The sequence below is a fragment of the Trifolium pratense genome, linkage group LG7, assembly GCF_020283565.1.
Source record: "Trifolium pratense cultivar HEN17-A07 linkage group LG7, ARS_RC_1.1, whole genome shotgun sequence".
Taxonomy (NCBI): domain Eukaryota; kingdom Viridiplantae; phylum Streptophyta; class Magnoliopsida; order Fabales; family Fabaceae; genus Trifolium; species Trifolium pratense.
The window spans coordinates 34,336,755-34,361,144 of record NC_060065.1 but is presented as its reverse complement, the minus strand read 5'-3'; the positions used below and the strand labels follow the sequence as shown (position 1 = coordinate 34,361,144).

At 36.5% G+C, this 24,390-nt stretch overlaps 1 long non-coding RNA gene, 1 other non-coding gene and 1 pseudogene across 5 annotated transcripts; all 3 read right to left on the bottom strand.

Annotated features, from left to right (window-relative positions):
• Positions 1-5,686: 5,686 nt before the first annotated feature.
• LOC123896317 lies at positions 5,687-8,850 on the bottom strand (annotated as a pseudogene).
• Positions 8,851-9,907: 1,057 nt separating this feature from the next.
• On the bottom strand, positions 9,908-12,478 carry LOC123895646. Of its 4 annotated transcripts, none has more exons than XR_006804460.1 (5): positions 12,411-12,478; positions 12,059-12,338; positions 10,620-11,421; positions 10,366-10,479; positions 9,908-10,052 (listed from the first exon to the last, which is right to left on the bottom strand). It is a non-coding gene; the product is annotated as an uncharacterized LOC123895646 (long non-coding RNA). The 4 variants fall into 4 exon arrangements; XR_006804461.1 differs by having other exon boundaries at positions 12,059-12,152; positions 12,237-12,449; XR_006804459.1 differs by having other exon boundaries at positions 10,563-11,421; positions 12,059-12,450.
• Positions 12,479-15,064: 2,586 nt separating this feature from the next.
• Positions 15,065-15,170, bottom strand: LOC123900187. The gene has a single exon (XR_006805838.1). It is a non-coding gene; the product is annotated as a small nucleolar RNA R71 (small nucleolar RNA).
• Between the last annotated feature and the right edge of the window lie 9,220 nt (positions 15,171-24,390).

Genomic DNA, 24,390 nt, shown 5'->3' with positions numbered 1-24,390 from the left:
TGAGTCAGGTACTGGATCAAGAAACTCTCAAGCTGTGTCCTCGATGATTCACCTGCCAGCCATTGCAGCCCTTCTCTTAACCGGGTATCACTGTAAAATCCATCCATGTGTTTTCTCTGCTCGTTTTCCCTGAGAAAATCAAGAAGCTACTAACACGCAATTTGTCGATGTCTTGAAGGCCCAGTTCATTGATTATAACAGAAGAGGAATCGTATGAGTCACAAAGGATCAGTAGAGGCAAACAAGCACCGGAGGGAATTGACATCAAAAGATTATGGAGATGAACTCTCTGATGGTTCCAAGAGATGCTCTCAGACACTAGCTTAATTAGGCAAAGTGTTGCCACTAATAGATAGACTAGATACAAGGAAGTGAGTTTCTATATGAGGGATACAAAATAAGACTTGAAAAATAATTACTCTCATTGAGAAGATAATACAATTCAAAGGTATATATAAATACAAGAGTTATAATAATTTGATTGGTTTTACATCATGATCTAATATTTATTTAATCAAATCTATTCAAATACTGAATTGTTTTAACAGAATTTAATTATTAATTATACAATAACATCATACTGCAGTTTTTTTTTTACACTATCAATGGATTTGAACAATTGGATCCTTAAAAAGATTTAACTTTAATTTTATCTACTTAAAAATTATATAAATGATGATGATGATTTATAATATAAATAAAAAAGTCTTACATTAATTGTGCATCAAAATTGATAATTTTTTATATTAATGTCAAAACAGTGAAAATTATTCAAATTACATTTAATTGTGTTATAAACTCCTTCCCTACACAATGTTTGGTTGCACTGAAAAGTGAAAACAAAGAGAAAAGCAAGGAAAAAAAAAACAACATTTTTTTTCTTCTCATTTGGTTCCTCAGAAAAACGCCTTTGAAAGGTTGGATCCACACCAAAATGTTTTTGCCACTTTTCTCCTAATAAGTTGGGGGAAAAAAACAGAGCAAAGCCTCATTTTCTGTAAAGATGACATCAAAAGCATTAGCTCAATTACTTGTATCGGGCCAAAACTAAGAAACTTCTTATTTATGATTTTTGAAAACTAGCACCAAATAATGCATCACTCATGTGAATGTATTTTAATGGAAAAAAATACACAAAAGTATACCCAAAAAACATGAAAAGAGAGAGCTAATTTATTGAATAAAGGGACATTAATGGACATTTTCTAAGATTATATGGTCAAACTCTTACCACAATAATAATTCATCACCGACTAAAATATTCTAAAATTAAAGTGTTTTTCACTAATGTTGTAATTCAAATTAATGTCTTGAACTAAAATATTTCTTTTATTGAAAGAGTCTCTAATAAAAAAAAGGTAAAATTTTTAATCATTTTGTTTGCATATAATCTATTTTAAGTATTAATTTTATATTTAAATTTCTTTTTGGTCAAATATTATATCTTGAATTTCTTTTGTGTTTTGACCAACTATTTATTTTTGCATCATTTTGATATATATTCATTGGGTCATGCTAACTAGTGCCCCCGGGGCACTAGTTAAGGATATAAAAAAAGCAATTTTTGTATTGGAAATGACACTTTTTATATTTTACAAACATTGACTACACAAGTTTCAATGTAATTTTACTATAATTAGTATCCTTAACTAGTGCCCCGGGGGCACTAGTTAGCATTTTCCATATTCATTTCATCATTTTCAATTTTTATTTTGTATGCAATTAAACAAGGGAAGAGAAGACATTTACTTTTCTAATCTTTTATGTTTTTTTTACCAAACAATAACGAAGAAACAATATGTGGAGTAATAGAAGGAAAAGGTGTCTTGAAACATGAGTCTTGGGTGGTCAAGTTAAAGTTAGGAATTGGATTTGTGCATTCACCGCACCGACGTAAAAATGAATCTGAACTGTTCAATTTTGAACTTGTTATGCCCTTTTGTCTTCTGAGATACTCAAACAAGAATTTCTTTGGCAAATTAGCTGTAAGACCGAGGATTCCTATGTTTGATGCAACGCAGAATTTTACTAGTGTTGGTGAATTTGATAGTGATGCAAGGATTTTGATGAATGGTTTGATACAAATGGGATCACAAACACCTTTAATGTTTGGTACACATATGTTTAACAGAAATGGTACTCAAAGAAGGTATGGTTGGGTGCAATGCAACAGAGATATTACTCGAGAGGAATGTAGAACTTGTTGGAGTAATATGCTCGACGATGTTGAAAATTGTTGTATGCAGAAGCGAGTGTGGCGTGTATTTTCGCCAAGTTGTGTTATTATGTATGAAACTCAGCCATTCCTTTTGAAAGGTATACCGGATGACGCGCCAGGATCTCAAAAAGGTACCAGTTCATCTTTTTAAGTTCTATAAGATGCAAAGATTGAATATTTATAACCCTAAATCTTGCATTGATGTTTAAGAATTTGTAACAATTTTACTGCAATGTCCTAGTAATGTATCTGTTAGAATTATTAAGTAAAGTGGCAAATATTCGTAGACCGTACAGTTCCCTGGATCATTAATTTTCCGAGACTATTAAGCTTCGTAGGCTAGTGCTAATCAATTACACATTCAAGACACAAACATTTCAATTGAATGATACCTATACCTAAACTGTATTTCTGGGAACAACGACTTAACATCAAAATTGTCGTATGGCCTCCGAGTTTTCTGAAGCACTTAACTTATGTGTCAAGCTCAGATCACACAACTTTAATTTATAACAGCTTACAACTTTATAACAATCTAGAAAGTTGTATGCTCTAGGGATATTGACGGATTTACTTAATTCATCAAATAAGACTATTATAAATTTGTTTTAGTATATTTGAATGTCCTTAAGCTAAGTCGAAATCAAAAGCAAATACAATAACAAACTAGTTTTATACGGCACAATATTAATCAGTGTTTCAATTTTACCCAACAACTTAACACAAAAACATCACCTTGTCATGTCTTGTTAATGCAGCCGAAGAAAAGGGTGAAACAAGGTCATTGATTCTGATAATAACCATTGTTGTAACCGGTAGCGTTATTGCCTTTCAGCAGATACTACTACAGGCGCTTGGAACGGGAAAAAGGTAAAAGCACCAACTCTCAAACAGTTTTTTAGCTGAGGCTATCAATTTACTTGTATATGTATGCTAATTCAATATTTGTAGATGAAAAAGAATTGCAAATCCTTGATGCAATGTTTTCACAAGATCCGAGCAACAATAAAGAGATTGTCATCGTTATTTGCAAGCAAGTATGTTTTCATCTTGTTGAGATATGTGTAATAAATAGTATAATTTATTGATTGAGAAAAACTATCTATATGAGCTATACACATACAGTAAATATTTAAAAGGCCATAACTATGCCGAATTCGAATTTTGACTATGCAAAACACTTGAGTTTAGAATACCTTTGTAATTGGAGTAGATATGGTTATTTTCTAAAACCACACACTTGTGCTTTCTAAACTAGTTTTTCTGAACTAGTATTAATACGTTTGGAGAAATTAGTTATAGGTGAACCAATCAAACAGAAAATTCACTTCTTACCAGTTTTTCCACATAGAAAACTACAATTCATACCTAAACAGAAACATATACTCTCCAAGTCAAAGTCAAATAAGCAAAAAGGTCTACAAAGTTGTTTTACTGATTAGTTACATCTTGATGGCTATGTTGATTATAAAAAAAAAACCAAGCTTTTGACTATCGTACAAAACAGCAATCATCTCCTTAGCAGGGTTTGGCTTCTTATTCGCCATTGATCAACACATTGGTCACATTGGGTTTCAATGTTAAGTATCTGGCAGGAAGGCATAGCAACCCGCGAATGTTGGTCGGTCGCAGACATGTCTCCTTCTGAAATTCTTATATGATCTCCTCCTTCTGTTTCATTGTTTGTCAATATCAAATCTCCTCCATTTAGCATACAAGGAACGTCGTTTTGGTGGCGGTGGTTGAGGCCTCAGAGAGGGACTCTTAAAACAAAAAAGACTTTGGGGATTTTATTTTTCATTTTTGGTTATATCACGTTACAATAAGAATTTTTGTGAGTATTTTAATAAGGTTTAATATTCGGTTTATATTATAGATCAAGTATATCAATTATTCTAAAAGTGAATTTTTGCTTATAGCAGTCAGCAGGGAACAATGTTTCTTATTTTATGCACGTGTGCGAAAATAAGGAAGGAAAAAGGAAAATATACAAAAGAATAGATGAAAACGTATCAGAGACGAAATATATAAGTAAAAAGATTCTGATAAAATAATATAATATAACAATATTTTATGTATTGTAAAAAAAAACAATATTTTATGCAATTACTTCATCCGGCCTTAATTATAAGCAAATGTCAACTTTTTAAATTCACTTGATAACTAAATGTATTTGGTCTATAATTAAGGCCAGATACATTAGTTATCCAATGAATTTAAAAAGTGATAATTTACATATAATTAAGGTAGGGGAGAGTATTCAAATATAATAAGTTATTTAATAAATAATAGATACATAAATGTAATGAGTTTCATAAAAATAAAATAATTGGGTTTAAAATTTACAATATAGTCGATTTATATTTCAATCATATATAATGTTTATTTTTACATGACTTTTAAACATGAATATTTTCAAACAAAACCAATAATATTTGTGATTGAAATGCATGACTATAGTCATATTTAATTCATGAAAATGAGAGAAAATTAATTGAGTGTGCATTATCTAATATTGAAAATTAATATTGTATTAATTATTATTATTTTTATTTAATTAATATCCACAACACTTAAATTTCTAGATTAAAAATAAAATTATTAAGTTCATATTAATTAAGTTAAAAATGAAATAGGTTATATTATTTTGAGGATTCTAGTTAAGTGACACAATTGATACTTTCTACTTTTAAGTAATTTATCATATTCTTTCCTAATAACTATCGTACTTAGAGATTTTCCACTGAGGGATATAAATATAATCTCATGTTTTATTTTAGGGTTAAATATATTTTTGGTTCCTATAGTTTCATAGAATTTTCGTTTTAGTCCTTGAAGTTTATTTTCACACTTTTTAATCCTTGAAGTTTCATCACTCAATGTTTCTAGTCCATGCCGTATGAGTTTAACGGAGGATGAAGTGACATTGACATGGCACTGCCACATGTATTTTTTTTTAAATTTTATTTTTTGACTTGCCACGTCACCAATCAATTTTTTTTTTTTTTTATTTTAAAAATTCAGTTTTTTTTCCAGATTTTTTTTTGTCTTAGTTTTGACTATAAGTCAAAACAAATCTTTTTTCAATTTAATTATTAACATTAACAAACTAAAAAAAACAAATCTTTAACAAACTATTTTTTTTTAAATTGGGATTGAGGTTGACAAAAAAAATTGAACTTTTTTATTTTTTTTTATTTTTTTGTATTTTTTATAGCAAGGGTAAAGTCAAAATATCCTGATCTACTTTATATTGGTATTGAAAAGGCAATGAATTCCACTCCTAGGTTTCTACTTTCACTAATATCCTAAACGAGACTGAATCAATCGAGAGTGTGACTGAGTTTGTTAAGAAGCGTCGAACTACGACATCTTAGGATATGTACAAGGTAAATGTCGCAATGTCATTGCTAGAGTAAGTTGTGACAGAAGGAAGTTCAATGTTGTTAAAAATGTTTGAATTATGTTCCCTACTAATATCTAAATCAAACTCTCATTTTGATTTTAAGGGTATTAGAGCTCTCACCATTGACAAGGGCAATGCTCCAAAGGTACCTCTCTCACTCATTTTTTATGAATCTCTCCTCTTTTGAATATTCATGCATGCTTCTTTATATTTTTATGTATCAGGATGAAAACATGTTTGATTAGTAACATGCATGAAAGATACATACACGGCAACGAAAAAAAGATAGGTGCCTATCAGAAGTATACAAACTGCTTCTTATCTATGCCATTATGCAGCAAGTTACACTGCTCCAACAGCTTGCTTAACTTGTCAGCTTCTTTGTTTGGTTGCCTACTCATTAAAGCTTCACTTTTAGCATTGGTTGCCTACTCATGTGCTAGCTGCGGTCATGCTAGGCAGCTCATCAAGTCGAAGATTTCTTTCAGCATCCCTCGAGTTAGTAGTTTCATCATCAAAATTCATCTGTGGAAGACGTTGAAGAGCTTCGGGCCTAGGCCGCCCATCATTAGCAAGAAGAGGAAGACTGATCATTTCATCTAAAGATGTATCCGGATAATAAGACGGGGATAAACATGCTTCAGTGCCTACATTTTGAAGAGCAACGTTGTGATGACATTCTGAGATGTAAGCAGAGGAAACTTCACTACTAGATAAACCAATTAATCGCCAGTTAAAAATTCGACGAAAAATCATACCCCAATGTGGAACTACACGGTAGCTTGTGCCACACAACTCAAGTCTAGCACATCTTTGTGTTATGACATGCACCTCTTTTGCTGCCAATGAAACTCCATCATATTACTAGTATGAGTCAGGTACTGGATCAAGAAACTCTCAAGCTGTGTCCTTGGTGATTCACCTGCCAGCCATTGCAGCCCTTCTCCTAACCGGGTATCACTGTAAAATCCATCCATGTGTTTTCTCTGCTCGTTTTCCCTGAGAAAAACAAGAAGCTACTAACACGCAATTTGTTGATGTCTTGAAGGCCCAGTTCATTGATTATAACAGAAGAGGAATCGTATGAGTCACAAAGGATCAGTAGAGGCAAACAAGCACCGGAGGGAATTGACATCAAAAGATTATGGAGATGAACTCTCTGATGGTTCCAAGAGATGCTCTCAGACACTAGAAACAAAATTTCCTCCATATTACAGAGAGGCAGCAGGTAGGATCAATGTCAGATTGACTAGGAATCCATTTCCTCCATATTACCAAGCCATGAGATGAAATCATCACATCATCATCGCTAGAAGGCATTAACTTTGATGTTAACCACAAGCCTGCGGTCCCCATTTCAGGTGCACTGCTCATCTGAGTGCATAAAATAATTTTCCAGTGTTGTGAATTCATCTTAAAATCACACCAATGAAAAGAACTTGATGTGTGGAGCAATAGAACGGCAACCAATGATTAAGCGGAATAAGCAATAATAATAATAGATAAACAAGATAAAGGAGAAGAAAGAACACAATAATTTGTTTACCCAGTTCGGTCCAATAATGACCTAGTCTGGGGGAGAGAGCAGCCCCTCCGTTCCACTATATCAAAGAGTAACGCTACAAAGAAATTCCCAATTGGGTTACAAGAATTAATCCTAATTCTACCCAAAACCCGAATCTCTTCCCGTGGCCAAGAGACTCAATTTGATAAGTGTTTCCCAAGGTGTAATCAATCCCCTTTGCCCAACCCTAGAGTTATACCAAGAGACAACCCCTCTTGTTTCTCTCTAAAACCCTAGCCTTGTGTCGGCGGCAAATCCTAATTGAAAACCCTACATTGTTGCTCCCTTTCTCAATTTTTCTATGAATAAAGCACTTCCTATTTATAGAAAAATAATATGCCCAAAAAAATTAGTAACAAATCTGTTTTAAAATAAAACAAATCCAAGTCAAAGTATCTTCCAAGAAAATATATTTTTTTTTCCAAAAAATCTTCAAAACACCAAAGATGCAAAAAGATTCAACAAAGATTTTTCTGACTTCTTGTGACTGAGATTTCAAGGCATATCCAACAATTCTCCACCTTGCCTTTAAATCGATGGTGATCCCATCAACCACCGTGCTGCTCTCTCCATCTTGAATCTTCTATTCAAGATCACCGGATTGTACCTCCTTCTTCATCCTCGGAATGCCTTCCGCTCTCATGAAGATCTTGCATCCCACTACCATAGGATTTTAGGTAGCCCCACAAGATTCACCGCACCCTCTTCAGACTCCGAAGTGGTCAACTTCGTACCTCCCTGAAGACACGCTTGCTCCCAACTATCATCGGAATTTTAGATAGCTCAACAAGCTCCACCATCCCTCTTCAGCCCCCGGATTGTGCCTTTTCCGTCCTCCTGAAGAATCGCTTGCCTCTGACTATCCATGGATTTTTGCGATAGCCCTACAAGCCTTCACCACTCTTCGACCCCGGAATGCCTTCCGTACTCTCGAAGTTTTGCTTGGCTCCAAACCAACCTTGGAATTTTAGGCGGTTCCACAAGCTGCAACATCAAACTCTCCTTGTATCCAACTACCTCCAGCAGTCTCACAAGTTACCAAGTCTGATCACCTGTTGCTTTCAATTGCCTCCCTGAAGATCCTCTCAAGGTCTTGCACTTCTTCAGCCACAATTGAAACATAATCCACAAGGTCTCCATGGTCATCCCCTTTGGTTCAACAATACCACTCTCCTCCCTATCTCCGATTATATAGCCAAGAGCTAATGTTGATTGTCTACCACTATTGGAAGACTCCACCTCAAATTGAGTTTCCACCAAAGTATACCCACCATGATCTCCACCTTGTAATACGCAAGACCTCTCCAACTCCTCTGAAACATACTTCAAGCTATTGTTAGTCTCCAACAATTTTAGTTCAGTTCAACACCTAGTAAACCTTGTTCACTAGTCCAACTAAACACATGTCACTAACAGGTCCACCCGAAGTCCCACAACTCAACCACATTATGAGAATCACCGCTAGTTATAGATGCATGACCAACTATCTTTGCATCTAAGTTTAGGAACATACCTCACATCGTGTAAAGAAACTAATGATTGCCAAACTTCATAAGACAAACTGAACCCATACCTTGAACCTTCAAGCTTTCCATCTTCAAGATGAACGGCTCCACCTTCAACTAGCTCTAGAGTCTCAAAGTATTCATTCTTTGACCACATGTGATTGGAGCATCAAAAGTCCATGACCCAAATACTCCACCAGTTCCCAACTTCCACTAGCACCTCTACATAATAATAAAGTTGTTGTTTCAGAAGTAACCCGAGTATTCTTAGCACCGCCTCTCCAGGCTGATGTTGAGTATTATTACCACCGCCTCTCCAGGCCGACCTTCTTCGCCATCTCCATTAACCTTTTATCTTCGAGGCACCGGATAACAACACTCCATGTTTTATCCATCATCCCGAACATTAAAATTGCTTCCATCTTCACTTTCCACAATTCCAAATTGCTTTTGGAAAGTCCCTCGATATCCGACTTAAAACCCATGGTGCTCACTTCAAATTGTTCCGATTGCCCCACGGTGGGCGCCAATTGTTGTGAATTCATCTTAAAATCACACCAATGAAAAGAACTTGATGTGTGGAGCAATAGAACGGCAACCAATGATTAAGCGGAATAAGCAATAATAATAATAGATAAACAAGATAAAGGAGAAGAAAGAACACAATAATTTGTTTACCCAGTTCGGTCCAATAATGACCTAGTCTGGGGGAGAGAGCAGCCCCTCCGTTCCACTATATCAAAGAGTAACGCTACAAAGAAATTCCCAATTGGGTTACAAGAATTAATCCTAATTCTACCCAAAACCCGAATCTCTTCCCGTGGCCAAGAGACTCAATTTGATAAGTGTTTCCCAAGGTGTAATCAATCCCCTTTGCCCAACCCTAGAGTTATACCAAGAGACAACCCCTCTTGTTTCTCTCTAAAACCCTAGCCTTGTGTCGGCGGCAAATCCTAATTGAAAACCCTACATTGTTGCTCCCTTTCTCAATTTTTCTATGAATAAAGCACTCCCTATTTATAGAAAAATAATATGCCCAAAAAAATTAGTAACAAATCTGTTTTAAAATAAAACAAATCCAAGTCAAAGTATCTTCCAAGAAAATATATTTTTTTTTCCAAAAAATCTTCAAAACACCAAAAATGCAAAAAGATTCAACAAAAATTTTTCTGACTTCTTGTGACTGAGATTTCAAGGCATATCCAACATCCAGCACAAGCATTTAGTATCTGGATTTCTTCTGCCTAGTGTGTCAACAACTATATTAGAAACATTAAGTCTTGACCGTGAGTTTTCCTGTTTTCCATATCTTTCCCTCATCGTTGTATCAATATCAAACTTGTCAAAGTAACCAGTATTCTGCATCAAAAAAGGAAAACATAAAATAAATCAAGTCAACAATAGCCCGTCGTAAAAACTTCCTAATACAGCAAATGAAAATTGCTAAATGATAAGTTATGTTAATAGCCGTGGAAGGATCATTGTATCCCACATGGGTACCAATCCAATGGTAAAGGAAGAGCAATTTCATTATTCCCCTCATATTATTTTTAAAAAGGAAGCTCCATTAGAAGCAATAATCTTTATTTCATCCAATCCGGCAATCCCCAATGCCTCTCAGTCTCACCTAGTAAAGAGCACTTTAAAATTCACAAAACTCTACCAAACGTACTTCTATACAATGTCGAATTAGGGGGCCAATGGTAATGAGTTAAGTGCAGCATTTGATGCTAATTGCCTCTCTTCCCTTAATATCTTTAGTTTTGACACCCGTCTCCTCCATATCCTGACAGAGCAGACAAGGAAGGAAGAATAAAGTGGATTATTAAGTATATTAGCTTTAAAATAGCAATAAATAAAGATTATTACATGAGTAATTCATATGCCAAAGCCCTAAAATTGTGTATTGGAACAAGGCATGAAAACCTTAAGAACAACTTCAGCTTGGGCTAAGCAACTTATTCATCGTGACAATTTTCTCTAACTTCATGAATTTCATCTTCATATTCAGGGTGAATAAACACAGTGTTAAGTTCAAGAATTTCATCTTAATGTTCTTGGTGAGTAAACAGAGAATCATCCTCGGATACAGTCTGGACACCAGGAGGTGGCAAAGAAAAACTATTAGCTAATGAACTTTCTGGTGGAATATTTTTGGTATAACCTCCAATGGCCTGACATCCACATTAGCACGTGAGTTTCTCCTTGGGGAAGCTTCAAAAGCCTTAAAATAATTTGTACTCTTCAAACTGCCAATTCTTGTATGTTGCGGTTCAGGCATAATGTTATCAAAGGGGAAGCTCAATGGTGACGGAGTGCTGGCCATATCATAATTTCACTGTCATGAATATCTTGCATTTCCTTAAATGCCTTTCCTGATTTATTATCCTTTGGAGAGTAAATGGCTTTAGATTCTTGAATTTCCTCATCAAGCTTCTGGACATAATTATTGTTTTCAGAAGCTGAATCTGTCTGGGGCTCATGCTTGTATGCTTTAATCATCTGAATCTCTTTCATAGTCTCACGAGGTAGTAATTCAGCATGAATTGAGGGTGAAACATCCTCAACTATCCTCTCAGACCTTTTCTTGTGCACAAGTTTGGAACACTTTTTGGGGTATTCAGTATCAGCGTTGAGAAACAGGCCTTCTTTCACCATGTATGTATGGTTCTCCAAATGCTTTTACCAAGAACCCATGATACTCCAAAAGACCGTCCATGTCCTCATCCTAATTACAATGACAAAGGTCAGTTAAGAAAAAGTTGAAAAAACATGCTAAAACACGTATAAAAATGGGAAAAGATGCAACACTCAAAGTGCTTGGGTATGCAACTGATTAAAGTGGCAAAAAACATAAACGTTGGAATTTCAAATTAGACGTAGCATTGTAGCTTAATTCACATATTATCAAACCATCACCTATGTTGTCAATCCCAGATCACAGAGCAGAGAGGCCAACTCCAAAACTGGGATTACGCTGCCCTAGACCGCTATTGACAACATGGTCCATGGCTAAGTGAACTCCATAAATTTATTTCAACTGTTGCATAGCAGATTGAACATAAAATAAAATTAGTTTTACTCAGTCACCCTTCTAAAAGTTACGCACTTTTTTTTTGACATTTTAAAGACAATTAGGCAAGAAAACTCCAGTCTTTAAGCATGAAAATAGTCATATATCATATATTGTGTAATTAGTTTGCCTCTGATCAACTTAAGCAATTTCCTAAACTTTCCTCGACTGGTTGAGTAAATGCATGCTCAGCCTATACATGGCAGGTCTAAGCTGCTTGTGGAAAACTACAATCATAGGGTCTTTATTGAGCACAAAATAAAATTAAAACAATATCCCAAATTCCCAATACCTTTGCAAAGTGAGCATGCATTAGACATGCTTGAAGATAAGTTGCTTTCTTTGCAAGCCGAAAGAAGGCAATAAAATTAACCGTTCTGCGAGCTCTGCAAAATAAAAAAAACAAAAAAAGGTTAGACTGCAACCACAATAACAAAGTAACAAGCAACAACTTCTACGGGAATCAAAACCTTGCTACATTGCGGGCAAATAGAACTTCTGGTGTGTGCCTTAATCTCTGGAGTCATCTTAGCAAGATCAAGGGAGAGCTTTGCAGGTTCAACCTAGCATAACTTACTCATTTCCTTAGAATGTGTATAGCAAATAAAACACTAAAAGGTCAAAGCACTACAAAGGCTACTTACTTTATAACCAGGGTGCTTATCCAATTTAAGAAGAGCATAATAGCCTCAAAACTCGTTTTCTGTGGGAATATCCACTCCTTTCTTTCTGTGGTCGTCATGCATTTGGAACAATTTAACTGAAGCTTTGTTCATCTGTTCAATATTGAGGTGAGCATCAAAGCCCTCGGAAAGTCCCTCTCCTTTAGTATATTCACATAATTCGTGCATTGCAATGATGTGTAATTTTACTAGGATAAAGCCCGTGCTTCGCACGGGTGGTCAATCGTAGGGCAACCATTATTCTAACAAAGTGATTTTTTTTTTGTTTGACACAAACAAACTTAACTTTTATCATTAATCAATTGGGTCTCAATACAAGGAGGAATCAAATAAAAATACAATACCTAGTCCAAGAATTGGCCGCCTTCGCTAACAAATGAGCAACCGAATTCGCTTGGCGTTTAACAAAATTCACCTCGAAGTTGGAATATAAAGCTAACATATTCTTAATACAAGAAATAGTCAAATAAAATTCCGAACTTCCACCATTTCGCATGTGTACAGCATCCACTACTCTCTGTGCATGACTTTCAAATATAACACGTACCATGTTCATACTTGTAGCAGCCTGCATTGATTCTAACAAGGCTAGTGCTTCAGCTTCAATGATAGAATGAGTTCTGATAAGTGCTAAATATTGGTTAAAATGCATGTTTAAAAGGCACTTATTGAATACAAATCCTTGGAATATAAATCACTTTTGATGTAAATATAGTGTGTACTAAGAAATTGTGCAAGAATTATCAAATCCAACCATTTTGTTAGGTTCATGCTGATATTAAAGAAAAGAAACAAAATTTTGAAGCATTCGCTGCAGCGAGCATGCAGCGAACGAAGGCAGAGAGTTCATAGTACTTGGCGAACACCCAGCGAACCTGCAGCGAACAAACTCGCTACAGCGAAGCCACAGCGAACACAAAGCGAACGAAGGCAGGGAGTCCAAGGTACTTGGCGAACACCCAGCGAGCATGCAGCGAATAAGCTCGCTGCAGCGAACACCTAGCGAGCATAGGATGAGTCACAGCTAAATACACGTGTCAGCAAACCTCTTCAACTAAGCAACTTCTTCGCGTAGCAAACAAGGATTCGCGTAGCGAATAGGTCTTTTCCAGAAGTCTATAAATAGCATTTCAGATCATTTTGTAAAATATCAAGTTAGATAATATCAGATAGAAAAACACTATTTTCATAGATATATCCTGTTAGTGAGGCTTTGAAGGTGGATTCCACACAACTTGAGAAATCAAGCCCAATGGTTTTTCAATCCTTCTCATCTTCACTCTTTTGTAAGTTTATCATGGCTATTCATAGCTAAATCTCTTTTGTTGGGATTGGATGTAATTAAATTATGATCATGAATTTAGTTTAACCTTGCTATATGTGTTTTATTTATCAATCATTATTAGTGATGTCCTTGTTTTCATGCTGTTATTAAAAGATTTAAATGATATAGACATATGTTATTTGAATCAAAGATAGGATAATCACTTGTTAAAGTTCAAAGTTTAGACATAGATTTTGAGATTTAATAGTCACGTAAAGTATTAGAGCTTAATGCTATTTTATCGATTAATGATTCGAGACATCGGAAAGTTAATAGATACAATAGATTTCAAGACATATTCCGGACACGGATATGATCAACGAGTAATACGTGACGATATTGATTGGTAAATGAAATATATATATCAATAGTTAACTGATACATGTGAATGATTTGATGAAAGCCAATTCCAACAAGTTTTTATCTTAAAAGTTTATCACGCACTTTTATCGCAATTTTATGTTACGAAACCAAATCAAAACAAACCCGCACTTAGAATCATGGAATTTGTGTATGTACAATTGATATCACACTAGTCCCTGTGGATACGATATAACGAAAATACTTACATTTGTATTTCATCAAATGGCGCCGTTGCCGGGGACTGGCGTTTGATATTAGTTGTTTAATCGCAATTTCTATCGTTTTAAGCAATTTTGTACTTTTTTTAATTTCAGTTACTATTCGTTATCTTTTGTGCACGCTAACTTGTCTGGTTAGGTTGTTGTCCTGTTTATGCGAGGAAAGATTTCTGCAGAGAATTTACTGTTTGATCCAGAAATCGAAAGAACAGCTCGAAGGAATAACAGTCAAAGAAAGAAAAGGAAACAATTAGCCAAACAAAAGAGGCTGCAAGAAGAAAATTCTTCTTCTATTTCTTCAACATCCTCAATAGCCGAAGAGATGGCTGAAGATCCGCCACGTAACGAAGGTGCCGGTATGAGGCCATGTCACAACAGTCCACGAAGGCTTGCTCATCTTGCAAGACCTCCCAGAGGTGCAAGACAGACGGAGATGAAAACCGGTCTCTTGCAACTGTTATATGCTAACCCTTTTACAGGTTTATCACATGAAGATCCATACAATCATTTGGTCAAATTCTATGAAATTGCCGGTTCACTTGGTGCTCCTGAAGCGGAGGAGGAAGCGGTGTTCATGAGAATGTTTCCACATTCATTGATAGGAAAAGCCAAAGATTGGTACCTTGATTTACCGGCTCAAGTTATGACCAATTGGAATACATTGGAGGAAAAGTTTCTTGATCGATTCTTTCCGCATCACAAGTTCATGGAGTCAAAGACATCAATCGCGGTGTTTTCTCAAGGCTCCAATGAAACTCTATGTGAAGCATGGGATCGATACAAAGCAATGCTGCGTAAATGCCCTAATCATGGATTTGATGAACTAACCCAAATTCATATTTTTAGAAATGGTCTTCTGCAGGATTCAAAGCTTCTTTTAGATGCAACAGCAGGTGGTTCTCTTTTATCATTAAGTGCTGCAGATGCTACGACTATCATTGAAAAAATGTCACTTAGTGATCGACAAAGTGAACGCAGCAAAACTCAAAGGAAGCCTGAAATTCTTGAACTTGATCCATCAGATGCTGTATTGGCTCAAAATAAGCTTCTTACCAACACGGTGGAGGAGTTATCCAAACAAATGTCAAAGTTGATGACTCTTCAAGAAGGATCGGGGAAAGCAAAGCAAGTAGCATCTTGTGAATTATGCACCGGAGATCATCCAACTGGTCATTGTCCTCCATCTCATGAAGAGGTGAACTTCATGGCAAATCAACAAAGACAGAGTCAGTATCCGAATAATGCTGGCTATCAAAGGGGAAACAGCTCAAACTATGGTCAAGGTTGGAGACAAGATGTTGGCTCATCAAATAGGCAAAGACAATATGAAAGCTACAGTCAACCACCAGTACAAACTCAAAATGCAAGTTTGGAAGAAGCTTTGAGATCATTCATAGAGACGCAGACCAAACAAAATCAACAACAAAATTTGATGAATCAACAACAAAATCAGTTTGTGCAAGAAACTCAAGTCTACCAAAGAGGCAATGATGCGGTGTTAAGAAATCTTGAGACTCAGATTGGTCAAATAGCAAAAGAAATGGCCAATAACAAAAATCAAGGAGGATCATTTGCAGCCAACACCGAACCGAATCCAAAAGAACAATGCAAGTCAATTACAACAAGAAGCGGTAAGGAAGTTGGCAAGGGAATAGGTGATAATTTGAGGAAGGAAGAGGAGGTTATGAGACGAGCAGATGAAGAGGAGGAAGGAGAAAGTGAGAATGAAGCAGAAAAGAATAAAAAGGAAGAATTAGTTGAAAAAGAAAAAAATGAAAAAACAGAAAAAAATGAAAAAATTGCAGAGAAGGGAGAGAAGGAGGTTGAATTGAGAAAAGAAAAGAGTAGTCTACCTCAACATCTGCCTTATCCACATGCTCCATCAAAGAAGGATAAAGAAAGGCAGTATGCAAGGTTTATGGATATCTTTAAAAGATTGCAAATCAACATTCCATTTTCCGAAGCCTTAGAGCAGATGCCAACATATGCAAAATTTATGAAAGAAATCCTTACCAAAAAGAGGAAGTACAATGATGATGAAGTCATTCAACTTGATGCAAGCTGTAGTGCCATTATTCAACGAACCCTTCCGACAAAAGAAAAAGATCCGGGGAGAGTCACGTTGCCAGTCACCATTGGTAATGTGAATGTTGGAAAAGCCCTTATTGATCTAGGGTCAAGCATCAATCTTATTCCTTTATCGGTGATTCAACGGGTTGGTGGTCTTGACATCACCCGTACAAGAATGACGTTGCAACTTGCTGATAAATCCATCACTCGTCCATCGGGAATGGCTGAAGATGTTCTTGTAAAAGTTGATAAGTTTATGTTCCCTATAGACTTTGTGGTGATGGACATTGAAGAAGATGATGATGTTCCATTAATTCTTGGAAGGCCATTCATGAAAACAGCTCGTATGATGATTGATATTGATGACGGGGTGATGAAAGTTCGAGTTCAAGATGAGGAGGTTAGTTTTAATTTGTGGGAAGCTATGAAGCATCCACATGAGAAAAATATGTGCTTCAAACTTGATGCAACTGAAGAAGCCATATTAGATGTAAGAAAGCAAGCACATAGACCTTCATCTCTTGAACAGGCCTTGACAGATGCTTTCGAAGCACTTGACCCCGAGAAAGAAGAAGAGATTGAGGACTTCTTGAAGCAACTTGATGCTTTTGAAGAATTACCTCAACTTGAAGTAGAGATTGACGAGTTGAAGGAGGATGGAAAGCCGGTAGAAGTAAAACTTGAGCTGAAAACATTACCATCACACCTCAAGTATGTTTTCCTTGGGGATGACAATCAAAAACCTGTAATAATCAGCAGTTCTCTATCAAAAGGTGAAGAAGAAAGTCTGATTCAAGTGCTGAAAAACAACAAAGAAGCAATAGGATGGGCATTATCCGACTTAAAAGGTATTAGTCCATCTTATTGTATGCATAGTATCATGATGGAGGATGATTATAAACCAGTTGCACAGCCCCAACGTCGTTTGAATCCAACAATGAAGGAGGTTGTAAGAAAAGAAGTGGTGAAATTACTTGAAGCTGGTATGATTTATCCGATTTCCGACAGTGCTTGGGTTAGTCCGGTCCAGGTGGTCCCAAAGAAAGGTGGGATGACGGTAATCACAAATGACAAGAATGAGTTGATACCATCAAGAACAGTCACAGGTTGGCGGATGTGTATAGACTACCGGAGACTCAACAAAGCAACCAGAAAAGATCATTTTCCATTACCATTCATGGATCAAATGTTAGAAAGATTGTCAGGTCAAGAATTCTATTGCTTTTTGGATGGTTATTCGGGGTACAATCAGATTTCAGTCAACCCCGAGGATCATGAAAAAACAGCTTTCACATGTCCTTTCGGTGTTTTTGCTTATAGAAGAATGCCTTTCGGATTGTGCAATGCACCAGCAACATTTCAACGGTGTATGCAAGCAATTTTTTCTGACTTGATCGAGAAATGCATCGAAGTGTTCATGGATGATTTCTCCGTGTTCGGTCCGTCATTCCAACATTGCTTGAAGAATTTGGACACCGTACTGAAGCGGTGTGTTGAAACGAATCTGGTTCTTAATTGGGAGAAGTGTCATTTCATGGTGACCGAAGGTATTGTTCTTGGTCACAAAATCTCTTCCAAGGGTATTGAAGTGGATAAAGCAAAGGTGGAGGTCATTGAAAAGCTCCCTCCTCCGGTAAATGTCAAAGGAATCAGAAGTTTTCTAGGTCATGCCGGTTTCTACCGAAGATTCATCAAGGATTTCTCCAAAATTGCCAAACCATTAAGCAATTTACTTAACAAAGGTACGTCTTTTAAATTTGATGATGAATGTTTAATTGCTTTTGATGAATTAAAAGAAAGATTGGTGACTGCACCCATAATCATAGCACCCGATTGGAAACTCGAATTTGAATTGATGTGTGATGCTAGTGATTATGCAGTTGGTGCAGTCCTTGGACAAAGAAAGAACAAAATTTTTCATGCTATACACTATGCAAGCAAAGTATTAAATGATGCACAAGTTAACTATGCAACAACCGAGAAAGAATTGCTTGCTATAGTGTATGCACTTGAGAAATTTCGTTCTTATTTAATTGGTTCAAAGATTGTTGTGTACACTGACCATGCAGCTATCAAGTATTTGATTACAAAAGCTGATTCTAAGCCGAGACTCATTCGGTGGATGCTCTTACTACAAGAGTTTGATCTTGAGATAAAAGATAAAAAGGGAACAGAAAACTTGGTAGCTGATCACTTATCAAGACTTGTAAACAATGAGGTGACCAAACATGAACGTGAGGTTCTTGAAGAATTCCCCGATGAAAAACTGCTTATGGTGCAAGAAAGGCCATGGTTTGCTGATATGGCTAATTTCAAAGCATCCGGATTAATACCGGATGATTTCAGTTGGCACCAAAAGAAAAAGTTCCTCCGTGAAGCAAATCAATATGTTTGGGATGATCCTTATTTGTTTAAGATTGGAGCAGATAACCTGTTGAGGAGATGTGTTACCAAAGAGGAAGCCACAAGCATCATGTGGCATTGTCATAACTCACCATATGGAGGTCACTATAATGGAGAGAGAACAGCAGCAAAAATTTTGCAGTCAGGATTCTTTTGGCCGAGTTTGTTCAAAGACACTTATGAACATGCTCGGAGATGTGATAACTGTCAAAGAATTGGTGGAATTTCAAGGCGCAATGAAATGCCACTTCAAAACATGCATGTTGTTGAAGTATTTGATTGCTGGGGTATTGATTTCGTTGGCCCTTTTCCATCATCATTTTCAAATGAATACATTCTTGTAGCAGTAGATTATGTGTCTAAGTGGGTGGAAGCAATTGCGTCACCAAAAGCCGATGGCAAAACGGTGATAAAATTTCTAAAAAGAAACATTTTCACTTGTTTTGGAACTCCTCGTGTGCTTATTAGTGATGGAGGATCACATTTTTGCAATTCTCCTCTAGCCAAAGCACTTGAGCATTATGGAGTCAAGCACAAAGTAGCATCACCATACCATCCTCAGACCAACGGACAAGCAGAAGTTTCGAATCGTGAAATAAAGAAAATTCTGGAAAAAACTGTATCCGCATCAAGAAAAGATTGGTCATTGAAGTTAGACGAGGCATTATGGGCATATCGAACTGCTTTCAAAGCACCAATAGGCCTTACGCCTTTTCAGATGGTATATGCCGGAGAGCAAAGAAAAGTTCAGCTTCAACAGTTGGATGAATTGAGATGCCAAGCTTATGAATCTTCTAAGCTGTACAAAGAGAAGGTCAAAAACTATCATGATAAACGGCTTGTCAACAAAGAATTCAGGCCAGGCCAAATGGTTTTGCTTTTCAACTCAAGATTGAAGTTATTTCCGGGAAAGCTTAAATCCAAATGGTCCGGTCCTTTCAAAATCTGTGAAGTGAAACCATATGGTGCAGTTGTGTTGGAAGATCCAGCTACCAATGACACATGGACTGTGAATGGTCAAAGATTGAAGCTCTATTTTGGTGGTGAATTTGATCGTGGCACTACCAAAATCCCACTTTCCGATCCTTGAAGCTCCAAAATGAACGTCGAGCTAATGACGTTAAACAAGCGCTTGTTGGGAGGCAACCCAATTTTGTAAGTATTTATGAGTTTTAGCATGCATTAAACACTTTTATTATGAAGGAAGCAAGTTGGCCAGACACAGCAGGCCAATTATGCAGAAAAATTTTTCTGGTATGTGTTCGCTAAGCGAATAATCCATTCGCTAAGCGAACAGTGCGAATTCTGCAGTTTTATAATTAAGTGACAGCTGGCCATTTTTGGCCACCTCACATGCCAACTCACATCCCACTCCCACAAAAATCAGAGGGGAGTACGAATCTCCCCCTTTTCAACCCTAATTCCACTTTTCTAACTCCCTCTTCTCACAAAATTCTCAAAACCACCATCTCCATCCTTCACCATCTCAAATCTAAGACAACACCCACTACCCCATTCATTTCTACTTTCAGTTTGTGCATCTCCATCACTCAGGTATGCAGAATTTTAACTTCAATTTTCAATTTTTATCATTTTTGTTCATAGTGAAAGATGCATGATATTATGGGTAGAAAGATGCATAATTGTATAGATAGTTTAAAAATTTTGATGAAATTGTGGGTAGCCATGTATGTTCTTCAATGAATTAGGGTACACAAATTTAAATCTCTTCATGTTGAAATTCTTCTTGACAAAATTGTGAACAATTGTGAATAAATAAGTTGCTTTTGAATTTCTTTTGTGTAAATTTGTTCACACATGCTACAAATTTGTTTCAAGAAATTGAAATTTTAAACCCTAAATTTAAACTCTCTGTGTGTATAGTTGTTGTCTGCTAAAGTGCATCTTGCAAAACCCTTGTGTTAATTGTTACTTCATAACCGGAAATTTTCGCTAACAATTTGCGACAGGAACTTTCAAAAGTTGACATTCATGCTCTGTAATATAAATTATCTAATTATCTGAGCAAAAGACTTATGTGGTTTTTCGAAGTAATTTCAGGAATGGCACCAAAAAGACCCGCAGCTAGCACCGGAAAGAAGCAAAAGACTGGGGCAAGTTCATCGCACACAGCCTTTGACCCCAGCAGGTTTCGTGGACCGGAGCAATTTGAGCGGTACCAAATACTTGAAAAGAAAAAGATTTGGAATGAAAGGAAATTCGAGATTTTTGAGCATGGCAGCTATGAGAGGTTTGCAACAATCATCAATGATAGGCGTTGGGGTAGAATTATTGACCCACCAAAATATTTCAATACTACCTATGTGAGAGAATTTTATGCAAATGCTTACCCATCTGAGGGTGAGCCATTCTCTTTTACCACTATGGTACGCGGAAAAACCATCCGTTTTGACCGCAATGCCATCAATGAGTATCTTGGTAACCCTTTCACCCTACCCGCCCATGAAACCTTGTGTGATTTTCAGAAGCAAAGAGCCCGCAAGACTTGGGACATTGACACCATGCGAAGAAAACTTCTTAGGCCTAACCATGACTTCGTATATGGCACAACCAACAGACCTTTGAGGGCCCTTAGAGATGATATGCGCACCTTCACCCTACTCCTTTTCCTACTTGTTTTATATAACATCCAACCTAATTCTCACACTTCTGATGCTGTCATGAATATACTTGGCCTCATTCATTACATAAATGAAGGCCTTGAAGTGGATTTGGCCGGTATCATCTCTGGTTGGATGAAAGAGATTACCTTGTGTGGCCACCCTGACAAAAACCTTAAGTCCACTGCTGTGAGATCCGACAGTCCTTTGGGTTTCCCGTGCTTAATTATGGGATTGTGTGCAGCTAATAGGATACACATTCCTGAAATTGGACGTGAGGAGATTGGGAAGATTGATGATGATTATGTGGATCGGTACTGCAAACCGAAGAGGAGAAGAGCTGCACAACAACCACCACCACCCCAGGCCTCCACCTCTGCTGTTCATGATCAGAATTTTTATAACCATTTTACTTATTTGTATGATCAGAATGATGCAGGGTATAGAGCCATGAGTGCAATGCAGCAATCTTTCTATAATCAGCACACCGGGCAGTCGGTGATGACACCACAAGATTTCGAAGCCTATGTTGCATGGCCTGAGGTCAGGCCTACTTTTCTCGGAGGGGGTAATGCAGCAGATGCTGAAGCTGCTAATGAAGGAGACAATGCAAGTGAAGGAGAAGCTGGTTCTGATGCATCTATGCAAGAAGGAGATGAAAGTGATGCTGGCTCCGAATCTGGTTCGGAGGCCGGTTCTGAATCCGAGTGAAGAAAGCAAGGAGATGGCTGAAAAGCACGCCAAAATGAGTGAACTTTAAAAGCTTTCAGTCATTTAATGTTTAAGTTTTAGTAGTTTATCTTTTGTATTGACTATGTGGAACATGTGGAAGCATGAATGTGTGTCACTTGTTTTGTGTTTTGTTGTGAACATATGATGAATGTTTGAAGTTTAATGCATGATAATTAGTAATTTAATATAGTAGTATGATAGTCTAGTAATGTGAAATATTGTGAATAGCATTTTGAAGAACAAGCTCACATATGTTTGAAATCGAAAGATAGGTTTGTGATAAATCAATGTGTTGAGCATGATAGTCAATTTGTAGAGATATTTGTCAATCTTCTTTGATTAGTGTTCAAAATAGGCTTAGAAACTTAACATGTTTTTGAAATGTGTTACTTGTCCTAAGATGATTCTCACTATTTTTGTTGAACATGATTGAAACTTGTGTTATCCAATCTAGCCAGGTGAGAATGTGTGAACTTTCCATTGTTTACATAAATATGAGAGTGCCGGCAATTGTGTATGCTCATTTGATTTTAGCTTAATCTTGCTGTCACTAATGTGTTTGATGTTGTGGATATGATCAAGGCCTTGTTTCTTTTTGAGTGATAACCACTTAGCCAAATTTAACCTACCCTGTGAGATAGTGATCTTTTGTGTCCCCATTTGAGCCTTAAATTTTGAAAATTGTTTGTTTTATAAACCCTGAAACCAGAAGAAAAGAAAAACAACTACTCTACCCTTGTCTTAGGATAGGAGAGCAAGTGTATTTTTATAAGGGTTATATGATAAAGTTGGGGAGAAGTAGGTTGAAAAATAGATAAATAAATTGGTTGAAAAAAGGTAGTGTTATGGTGATGGAAAAAAAAAAAAAATGTATATATGTAAAAAAATAAAAGAGTTGCTTGACACAATTGAAAGTCAAAAGGAAATGAGAAAAGAAAACAGAATTTTGTGAAAAGTGTCAAAACAAAAGAATCACCACAAATGGAAATAGGGGGAAAAAGAAAGGGAGTGAATGAATCATGAGATGAATTTTGCAGATTTTGTGCTCTCTTATCCTTGAGGCTTTTTGAATCCATAGAAAAACAATGAATTTTTGTAGCCCAGCCCCATTACAAGCTTGATGAAGTCCTTAGTGATCCACAACTGATAGCATGTTTTGTGATTTTGCTTGGATAAATGTTTGAATTGAATTGTTGCATGCACATTGCTTGGATTGAGTTAAACACTTACCCTTGAGAGAAATAATTGTGAGAAATTTGAGATAACACTTGAGTCTTGATTGTTTGATAAGAATGTTGAGAATTTTGCTTAGGCATAGGAATCATTTCATGATCATGCTTTATTTTCTTTGAATGTTTTGAGAACTAGTCTTTGAGATGACATTGCTTTACTTGTGCTCTGAGATTTTGAAAACTTTGATTGATTACAAACCCACTCTTTTGAATGAATATTGAGCTTGTTAAAATACCTTTTGTTTGAGGACAAACAAAGTCCTAAGTTGGGGAGATTTGATAAGTGCTAAATATTGGTTAAAATGCATGTTTAAAAGGCACTTATTGAATACAAATCCTTGGAATATAAATCACTTTTGATGTAAATATAGTGTGTACTAAGAAATTGTGCAAGAATTATCAAATCCAACCATTTTGTTAGGTTCATGCTGATATTAAAGAAAAGAAACAAAATTTTGAAGCATTCGCTGCAGCGAGCATGCAGCGAACGAAGGCAGAGAGTTCATAGTACTTGGCGAACACCCAGCGAACCTGCAGCGAACAAACTCGCTACAGCGAAGCCACAGCGAACACAAAGCGAACGAAGGCAGGGAGTCCAAGGTACTTGGCGAACACCCAGCGAGCATGCAGCGAATAAGCTCGCTGCAGCGAACACCTAGCGAGCATAGGATGAGTCACAGCTAAATACACGTGTCAGCAAACCTCTTCAACTAAGCAACTTCTTCGCGTAGCGAACAAGGATTCGCGTAGCGAATAGGTCTTTTCCAGAAGTCTATAAATAGCATTTCAGATCATTTTGTAAAATATCAAGTTAGATAATATCAGATAGAAAAACACTATTTTCATAGATATATCCTGTTAGTGAGGCTTTGAAGGTGGATTCCACACAACTTGAGAAATCAAGCCCAATGGTTTTTCAATCCTTCTCATCTTCACTCTTTTGTAAGTTTATCATGGCTATTCATAGCTAAATCTCTT